The sequence below is a fragment of the Melanerpes formicivorus genome, unplaced genomic scaffold (genome assembly GCF_026170545.1).
Source record: "Melanerpes formicivorus ecotype bairdi unplaced genomic scaffold, bMelFor1.0.p_v2 SCAF_41, whole genome shotgun sequence".
NCBI classification, from domain to species: domain Eukaryota; kingdom Metazoa; phylum Chordata; class Aves; order Piciformes; family Picidae; genus Melanerpes; species Melanerpes formicivorus.
The window spans coordinates 491,575-501,365 of record NW_027142393.1 but is presented as its reverse complement, the minus strand read 5'-3'; the positions used below and the strand labels follow the sequence as shown (position 1 = coordinate 501,365).

Here is a 9,791-nt window from a genome sequence, read left to right as displayed (position 1 = left end):
CCTCCTGCTTTTGAATTTCTTGCCCCTGGAGGATTTATTTATTTATTTATTTATTCATTCTTTCCTGCCACAAAGACGACTTGCGCAAGAGCGTTTGAAGAACCACCTCGCTGTTGGATACGGACACTCGGAGCAAGCCGCACGTCCAATTCCTAATGAAGCAGGGGAAGAAAACTAGAGCTCAGCACCTCCCAGCCAAGATCTAATCTTCCTCTTTCCCAAGCAGAGGAAAAGCTGCAGCGGGCACTCGCGGTCCATGAGCCAGCAGCGTGGCTGCCGCTGGCCCCGCCAGGGAGGCACCCGGAGCCTTCAGCCTCCGGGCGATGCGAGCTGGAGGTCGGTAGAAGCCAGGGAGCGGCCGGCCGGCCCCGCGTCCCAGCCGGGGAAGACTCCGGCACCGGGGGGACGGCCGCGGGGTGTCCCGGGGGCGGCGATGGAGACTCCCTGAAGGGCCAGCTGGCAAACACGGGCTGCAAAGGTACATTTCTAAGTATACAAATCATATATATATGTATATATACATACATATATATGTATATAGGTATATATACATACATATACATGTATATAGGTATATATACATACATATAAATATATAACATCTATTTTAAATATACATAATTATAAATATATACAATTATGGATATAAATATAGATGCATAAATAAAATTCTATATAAAAAGATAAATGTATAAAATAATATATATTTAAAATATACAAATCATATATATAATAATCTCCTTTCTAACTATTTTTAGCTATTACAGCCAAAAAAAAGTGATAGGTACATGTCTCTCTACTTTGTACAAAATTTCTTCTTTCATATATATATATATATGTGTGTCTCTATGTATATATATATGTGTATATATATATATATGTATATATATATATTTGTTACAGCAGAAAAAATTAGAGGTACCTGCCTCTCTCTCTCTCTCTATATATATATATATATATATATATTTCTTTATATATAAATATTTTACCCCAAATATTTTTTCCTTCCTTTTTACTCCATTAAAAGAAAAAAAATCAATAGGTGCATATATGTATTTTTAGGCAAAATCTTTTCTTTCTATATTTTTATTACAGAAAAAAAAGGTAATAAGTAAATCTCTCTCTCTATATATATATATATTAAAATAGAAGTTATCTTCTTTCCACCTGTTTATTACAGGAAAAAAAAAATAAGGCAATAGGTAAATCTCTCTCTGTCTTTTTCTTGTTCTAATGTATTTTTTTAAACACAAATTATCTTCCTTCCACCTTTTTTTTTTTTTATGACAGGGAAAAAAAAATATAAAGCCCTAGGTAAATGTATCTCTGTATTTTACACAAAAAAATCTCTTCATTCCACCTTTCTCTTCCAGGGGAAAGAAATACAAGTGATAGTTGCATGGCTGTCTATATATTGTATGCAAACATCTCTTCTCTCTAACATTTTTCTCTGCTATAGGAATAACCAAATAAATATTAGGATCATGTATATATATATATATAAATGTGTGTATGTGTATATAAAGTGCCAACCACTCTTCTTTCTCTCCTCTTACTGCAGGAAAAGAAAGTGTTAGCTACATGTCTCTCGTTATATTCTTATATAAAATACCTTCTTTTTAGTCTTTTTGTCCAGCACAGGAAAATAAGTGTTAGGTGCATCTCTATTTTATACAAAATACCTTCTTTTTAGTCTTTTTGTCTAACACAGGAGAATAAATGTGAGGTGCATCTCTCTTTTATACAAAATCTCTTGGTTTTAGTCTTTCTGTCTAGCACAGGAAAATAAATAAGTGCATCTCTCTTTTATACAAAATCTCTTGATCTTAGTCTTTTTTTTTTGTCTAGCACAGGAGAATAAATGTTAGGTGCATCTCTCTTGTATACAAAACCTCTTAGGTTTAGTCTTTTTATCTACTATAGCAACAAAAAAACCACCCCCAACAAATAGAACAATAGGTAGATGGTTATCTTTCTATTTATGTTAGACAAATCTCCTTTTTAAAGTCTTTTTCTCTAGTACAGAAAAAAAAGAGAGGAGCTATAGTTATCAAAAGAGTGGGCAAGAAGCTGTCTAACATTTATTACAGCCAAAAAAAGAACCCCTAAAAATAATTAGATGGATAGCTACAGGTCTCTCTGTATCACACAGAATCTTTTACATCTCTCTGTATCAATCTTTTTACATCTCTCTCTATCACACAGAATCTTTTTACATCTCTCTGTATCACACAGAATCTCTCTACACCTCCTTACAGTAAAAACAATTACTAGTGCTGGGCACATGTTTTTATATATGTATCATACAAAGCCCTCTTCTTTCTCATCTTTTTTCCTCTGTTACATCAGGGGAACAAAACAAAGTGATTTTCTTAGTTTTAAAGGTCACTTTGTGTGCCACGTGCTTGGGGAGTTGAGCAAAGTCAACGCTGAACCTCAACGTTTTCGGTGCATTCGAATCTCAGGCAGATGATTTAAGCTCAGTATATAAATTAATTGCTCCAGTAAGGGTGTGAGAGGATGGAATGCCTGTTGGGTGTCTCTGTGTGTGTGTTGCAGTGAGCCCCCCTGCTCCTGCTCCCCCCATTTTGGGGTGACAGCATCCCCTCCACGAGGGTCTGGAGTCCCCTTTACCCTGCAAAAGACTTGGGGTTTGATTTCCTTTTGAGAGCCTGCTGATGAAAACTTAGCTCTTGACAAACTGTTTTCTGAGGAAGAGTAAATAAATATTATCTATAAAATATAATGATAATAATGATAATGATAATGATAATAATAATATAATAGCAACAACAACAATAGTTATCTATGTTGTGAGGCTGCAAAAAAACCCCAAACAACCCCCAAACCAGTCCATCACCAGTACAAAAGAGCCTCTGACACATCTTGTTACTTAAAATACTATTGCTATGTAAAAGATTAATTATTTCCCTGACAAATATAGCTGTGTTGCCAGCTGTAGCTAGTTCATGTGCTTGCTTTTTCTCTTCCCCTCCCCCTTCTAAAATACACTTTGTTTGGAGGGATTATTAACAGCTTCTTCCTTATAATTGCATCATTGTGTAGCTGGTGTGATAGAAAACACTGCATGGCATCAAATAGCTGATAAAATAGGCAAGCTAAAGAATGTTTTCATGCATCTGGGTGATGGCAACCACTTAAGTCCATCACTTGCTGATGCAATAAATGAACTAAATAATATTTCCATGCATCTGTGTGATGGAAACCACTAAAGCCCATCACTTGCTGATGCAATAACAAGCTAAAGAATATTTCCATGCATCTGTGTGATGGAAACCACTAAAATCTATCACTTGTTGATGCAATAAACAAACTGAATAGCATTTTCATTGCATTTGTGTGATGGAACCACTGAAGTCCTTCACTTACTGATGCAATAAACAAACTGAGTAATATTTTCATTGCATCTGTGTGCTGGAAAGCATTAAACTGCATCACTTGCTGATGCAATAAACAAACTAAACAATATTTTCCTGCATCTGTGTGATGGAAACCACTAAAGTCCATCAGTTGCTGATGCAATAAACAAACTGAATAATATTTTCCTTGCATCTGTCTGATGGAAACCACTAAAGTCCATCACTTGCTGATGCAATAAACAAGCTATAAAATATTTCCATGCATCTGTGTGATGGAAACCACTAAAGTCCATCACTTGCTGATGCAATAAACAAACTGAATAATATTTTCCTTGCATCTGTGTGATGGAAACAACTAAAATCTATCACTTGTTGATGCAATAAACACACTAACTAGTATTTTCATTGCATCTGTGTGATGGAAACAACTAAACTGCATCACCTGCTGATACAAGAGACAAGCAATGTAATGTGTGTGCTCATCTGTGTGATGGAAAACACTACATTCCAACGTTTTCTTTTCTGCTTTGGAAACTTGTAGCTAGGAAGGGATATTTCCAAGCACAAAAACCTGCCCCAGTTGTGGGACTAGCCACAGGAGCATCCATTGTGTGCATTGTCAGGATGGTTTATCTTTTTTTTCGCTGTCAACTTGTTGAGTTTTACAGCATCAGCTTTGAGGGCTGTGGTTTGATGAGATTCACGTAAAGCCAGGCCAGAGCACAGAGCTGATGGTTATCGTGGGTTGTGAGGTTCCAGCTGTGATCTGGCACAATAAATGTACTCTCAAAAGAAAATAAACACGAGGTTCTATCACCTCAGCGAGCTCGTTCTGGTGAGAGGAACGGCAAATAGCAGAGATCTCAGTGTGAGCTGGGTGGAGATGCCCCCAGTGTGCCCATTAACGTACCTTTGGGATGATCTTTGTGGAGCATTTTTGCTTGCAGCGCTGTGGAAAGCCCTTTTTTTTGTCGTTTGTCTGCACAGAGATGATAAAATTCTATCTGCATGGATGGGAGCTGGGAGCTCCTGCTGGATGGTGGTGTCGGGAGGTCAGGCGTCCTGCTCCAGCTCCCTGAGGATTTCAGAGCTGCTGCCTTGGGTTTGCTTGGTGGACGAAACGGAGCTCTGAAACGAGCACTTCAGGAAGGAGAGCTGGGATGAAAATGTAGACATTCCAAGGGATGAGCCTGCCAGGCTCCACACCTTTTGGTAGAGGCAAGGTGTCAGGAGGAGGTTTCACCACTAGATCCACGTCCGCTTCGCTGGGGCGCAAGGTACAACTGAAGCGCCCCGGGCGAGGCGCTCACGGGTGGGTGATCACCACAATGGCGAGCAGGACTAATGAGCTAAAGCAGATAAAATGATTCCCCAACACTCAACTGATTAGTTATGCAAACACCCAGGGCAGGCTTTTAATCAGGCTGGTCCTCGGGTCTAACCCTACTGCCTCCCGTACAGCCCTGGGAGGTGCCAGCGGGGAGGGAATCCGACCCTTTGAGTTCCCACTGGATCTTTTTGAGGCTGGTGCTGACATAAATACAGTTGAAAAGTCACCCTGGTTGCATTACAGTAGAAGACTTTGTTCACTGTAAACCTAAAACTTTATTTATGCATCAGCGAGCCTCTTGCTTAATTATCTGGCCTTCGCCTCTCTGATCTTGAGCCTGATTTCCTCTGACTCACTGGTGGAAAAAGGTACAGTACAAGCTACAATGTAGAGTAGAAATAGAATGAACTATTTTTTTCAGGTCTTACTCTCGAGTAGTTTGGAGCTTTCCAGTGGAACCCCCAAGTCTGAACCCCTTGGTTTGCCCAGGCTTCCCGCTGCTGCTAGAAACTGGGCTGGTTGGTGGTTTAAAGAGGGGCTGCAAGGATTGTTGTGTGTCCTTCGAGGTGTTATTTAGCCACATGAAGAACCTGACCAGGGCAAGATGTGGCCCCCTACTTTTCTCCTGCCCCCCATGTGGTGCCTGTTAACGTGATGCGATGGAACAGGCAGAACAACTCATGGGGGGCAAGCCAGGCACCAGCCAAGCTTTGGTGATGGTGAACACCTCAGAAGAGGTTGAGCGAGATATTGGTGGGGCTGATGGTGGGTTCAGGAAAGACCTGAAAGACAGATTTGAGTTTGTGTACCTTGAGAATGAACTCTAATTTTAATTCTGAGTTTCTTTACCTTGAGAACAAACTCTTACTTGAATCCTGCCACCGTGCTTGGGTAACTCATGGCCTATCTTGGTTGCTGATAGCTGCCTTCCTTCCTTAAGGAGACAATTTACTGAGTGAGGATAGCCCAAAGTAGGTGGCAAGGTACAGTTGCTGGTGCTTCTTTGGCACTCTGAAGAGATTTTTCTGTTCTTGGGATATAATTGGTGGAGAAAGACATGAGCACAACTGCACTCTATGCTTATTTCATCTTCTAGCTTAATTATTTTGGGTGGCACGATTTTTGGATGGGTTAGTTGGAACAGCCAAACTGCTTGGTGCAAAACTTTCTCCTAGAGGGCAAATAATTCACCATTTTCCTTGGTGCCAAGTGTTACAATAGCTGCAGTAGACCTTAGGTGCCCATTTTTTCCCCTCCTTGGTGAATTTCCTGGGTTCTTTGTTGTGTGGTGTGACCTACTCAGCATCGTCCTTATCCCTCCGGCGCCATATGTTCGCCGCAATAATCATCGTTCTCCATGAGTGCCACTCTCTGCTCTGTTGTGCCTCCACAGGACTTTAGTGTCTCTGATAGAGTTCTTTCTAAAGGTACTGTGGACATTTTGAGGGTTTCAGGGTAGAGGCTGGATGTGTGTAGGTTGAATTGAGTCATCATTGGCCTTATAGAGAGTTCTTAAACGTTATTGTTGTCTGTACAGTGAATAGAAGCCTGATTTATCAGTTGGCCCGTGCCAAGAAGGAGGTGGGGGGGAGGAAAGTTCTCTCTGAATGGTCCTGCCATTTGCACCTTGCACAGCTTGGTGTCTACGTGACCTCCCCCTCAGCTCAGACCCCTGCCCAGCGCCGCGGGGTGCGGATCGGGGCTGAATCCACAATATTGCTATTTGTTCGGCGCAGAGAGCGGTGCCAAGGCAGGGCACGAGGACTGGGTCCCTCTCAGAAGGGCTGCTGCAGATGCGTGCAGCAGGAGCTGTGCTTCGTGCCAGGACTTTGCTGTGAGACAAGGGAAAATTTCCCTCCTGGAGAAACTCTGGATTCGAGACTGGGATGCAATGAAGGTGAGGATATGAATGATCCTGCCTGCTCCTCCACTGGTGTGTCTGTCTGAGTGTGGCTTGAGTGTGACTGCCTTGCTTGGATTTATACACAGCTAAATATGCCATAGAAATGCTACTATACAGCTAAATATGCTATAGAAATGGCTAGATGTGCTGTAAGTTGCAGAGTATGCTGTCTAACCTGCTAAGTATGATACAGAACCTGCTAAATGTGACATTAATGGCACATAAATGTGCTATAGAACCTACTAGATATGCTATAGAACCTACTAAATATGCTTGGTCTTTTCCAACCTGGTCTATTCTACTCTATTCTACTCCTATTCTATTCTACTCCACTCCTATCCTATCCTATCCTATCCTATCCTATCCTATCCTATCCTATCCTATCCTATCCTATCCTATCCTATCCTATCCTATCCTATCCTATCCTATCCTAACCCATCCCATTCCATTCCATTCCTAAACTTATATATGCTATATAAGCAACTAAATATGCTATATAACCTGCTGAATATTCCCTCTAAGCAGCTAAATATGCTATGAAACCTGCTAAATATGGATATAACCAGCTAAATATGATGTATGAACAGCTGAATGTGCTATATGAGCAGCTAAATATGCTATATAACCTGCTAAATGTGCTATATAATCAGATAAGTGTGCCATTTAATCAGATAAATATGCTATATAAGCAGCTAAATGTGATATATGGTGCTAAATGTGCTGTATAACCTGCTGAATATTCTCTCTAAGCAGCTAAATATGCTATCTAAGCACCTAAATATGATATATGGAGCTAAATGTGCTATATAACCTGTTGAATAGTCTCTCTAAGCAGGTAAATATGCTGTGTAGTCTTCTAAATGTGGTCCATAACCTGCTAAATATGATATATAAGCATCTAAACACACGATATAAGCAGTTCAATAGGATATATAAGCAGCTAACCAGGCAATATAAGCAGTTAAATATGATCTATAAGCAGCTAACCATGCAATATAAGCAGTGAAATATGAGATGTAAACAGCTAAACAGGCAAAAGAAACAGTTAAATGATATATAAGCAGCTAACCATGCAATGTAAGCAGTTCAATATGATATATAAGCAGCTAAACATGCAATTTAAACAGTTAAATATGAGATGTAAACAGCTAACCACGCAATATAAGCAGTTCAATATGAGATATAAACAGCCAAACAGGCAACAGAAACAGTTAAATGATATATAAGCAGCCAACCATGCAAGGTAAGCAGTTCAATATGATATGCAAGCAGCAATGTAAGTAGTTAAAAACTATATATAAGCAGCTAAATATGGTCTCTAACCTGCTAAATAATCTATACAATTACCCAAAGGTGCCACATAGCCTCCTAAATATCCTATATAAGCAGCTAAGTATGCTGTACAACCTGCTAAATACACAAGGAAGGGATGGGAGGAACAAGACTCAATGATCATTATAACTTTTTTCCTGCTCCCTCTTACCTTTTAATGTGCTGATATAGGACTCCTCACGCATCCCATTGAAATCCTGGCAGCTTTATCTGGCCTTTCCATCCTCTTCCTCTACAGCTGCCTTGCCTTTGGTGGGACGACATCAATTACTGTCATCAAATTCTGCCTGCAATTACAGCGCATCCATCAGCCTCCTGCTTCTGTCTGTAGCTGCTTTCATCTCATTAGCTGTTGCACAGACAAATTATGACTTGTAGGTAGCTGACTGACGATTCCTTTGTGTGCTGAAGGTATTTAGCCAGCCAAACCTTCATGTAAATGTTTCAGCAGCTAGGCAGGTGACGAATTTACTGGGGGTTGGGATTGACAGGGGATGTTCCCACACTGAAGGAAGCCAAGAAGGAAAACGTGTCAACAGAGGAACAGACAAAATGGTGCACTTTGGAAATATTTAGCAGGTTATATACCACATCCAGTAAGTTATGTAGCACTTTTAGCTGCTTGTATGTGATATTTAGCAGGCTATATACCATAGCCAGTAAGTTATATAGCACATTTAGCTGCTTGTATGTGATACTTAGCAGGTTATATACCATATCCACTAAGTTATATAGCACATTTAGCTGCTTGTATGTGATACTTAGCAGGTTATATACCATATCCAGCAAGTTATGTAGCACTTTTAGCTGCTTGTATGTGATACTTAGCAGGTTATATACCATATCCAGCAAGTTATGTAGCACATTTAGCTGCTTGCATGTGATACTTAGCAGGTTAGGTACCAGATCTAGCCAGCTATATAGCACATTTAGCTGCTTATCTATAATATTTAGCAGGCTGTATACCAGATTGAGCAAGTTATGAGGCATATTTAGCTGTTCATACACAATATTTAGCAAGTGATACACCACATTTAGCAGGTAATATATGACCTTTATGTGTTTATATATAATATTTAGCAGGTAATAGACCATGTTCAGCAAGTTACATAGCACATTTAGCTGCTGATAGATAATATTTGGGAGGCTGTATACCAGATTTGGCAAGCTATGAGGCATGTTTAGTTGCTTATATACAATATATAGCAGGTTATACACCACATTTGGCAGGTAATACATCACCTTTAACTGTCTCTATGTAATATTTAGCAGGGTATGTACCAGATTTAGCACAAAATAGATCACCTTTATCTGTTTCTATATAATATTTAGCAAGTTACATACCATATTCAGCAAGTTAAATAGCACATTTAACTGCTGATAGACAATATTGAGACACTATATATACCCTCTATCTGTTTCTATATAATATTTAGCAGGTTATATACCATACTGAGCAGGAAATAACAAGTTAAGTAGCACATTTAGCTGCTTATAGATAATATTTTGCAGGTTATAGATAACCTTTATCTGTTTATATGCAGTATTTAGAAGGTCATATACCACATTTGGCAGGAGATAGATAACCTTTATCTGTGTCTATATAATATTTAGCAGGTCATATATCACATACAGCAGGTCATATACCACATACAGTAGGTTATACACCACATACAGCAGGTTTTATACCACATACAGCAGGTTTATATACCATATTGATCAGGCTGTACACCAGATTTTGCTGCTCAGGGAGCATAGTTAGCAGGCTGCAGAGCACATTTAGCTGCTATGGGTATGGGAAACTGGGAAGTTGCTCAGACAGGGTCTTTCCCCTCATATTTTATAG

The 9,791-nt window shown here is 39.8% G+C and overlaps 1 protein-coding gene across 2 annotated transcripts in view; it reads left to right on the top strand.

The window, feature by feature from the left end:
- The first annotated feature begins 406 nt into the window (after positions 1–406).
- Positions 407–9,791, top strand: part of LYPD6 (LY6/PLAUR domain containing 6) — a 43,489-nt gene continuing 34,104 nt past the window's right edge. The window contains exon 1 of one of the 2 annotated variants that reach the window (XM_068158676.1): positions 407–478. The gene's annotated coding sequence lies outside the window, so the exon portion shown is untranslated. Of the gene's footprint in view, positions 479–6,464; positions 6,608–9,791 lie in introns of those variants that run through there. The other variant, XM_068158675.1, reaches the window with a different exon arrangement.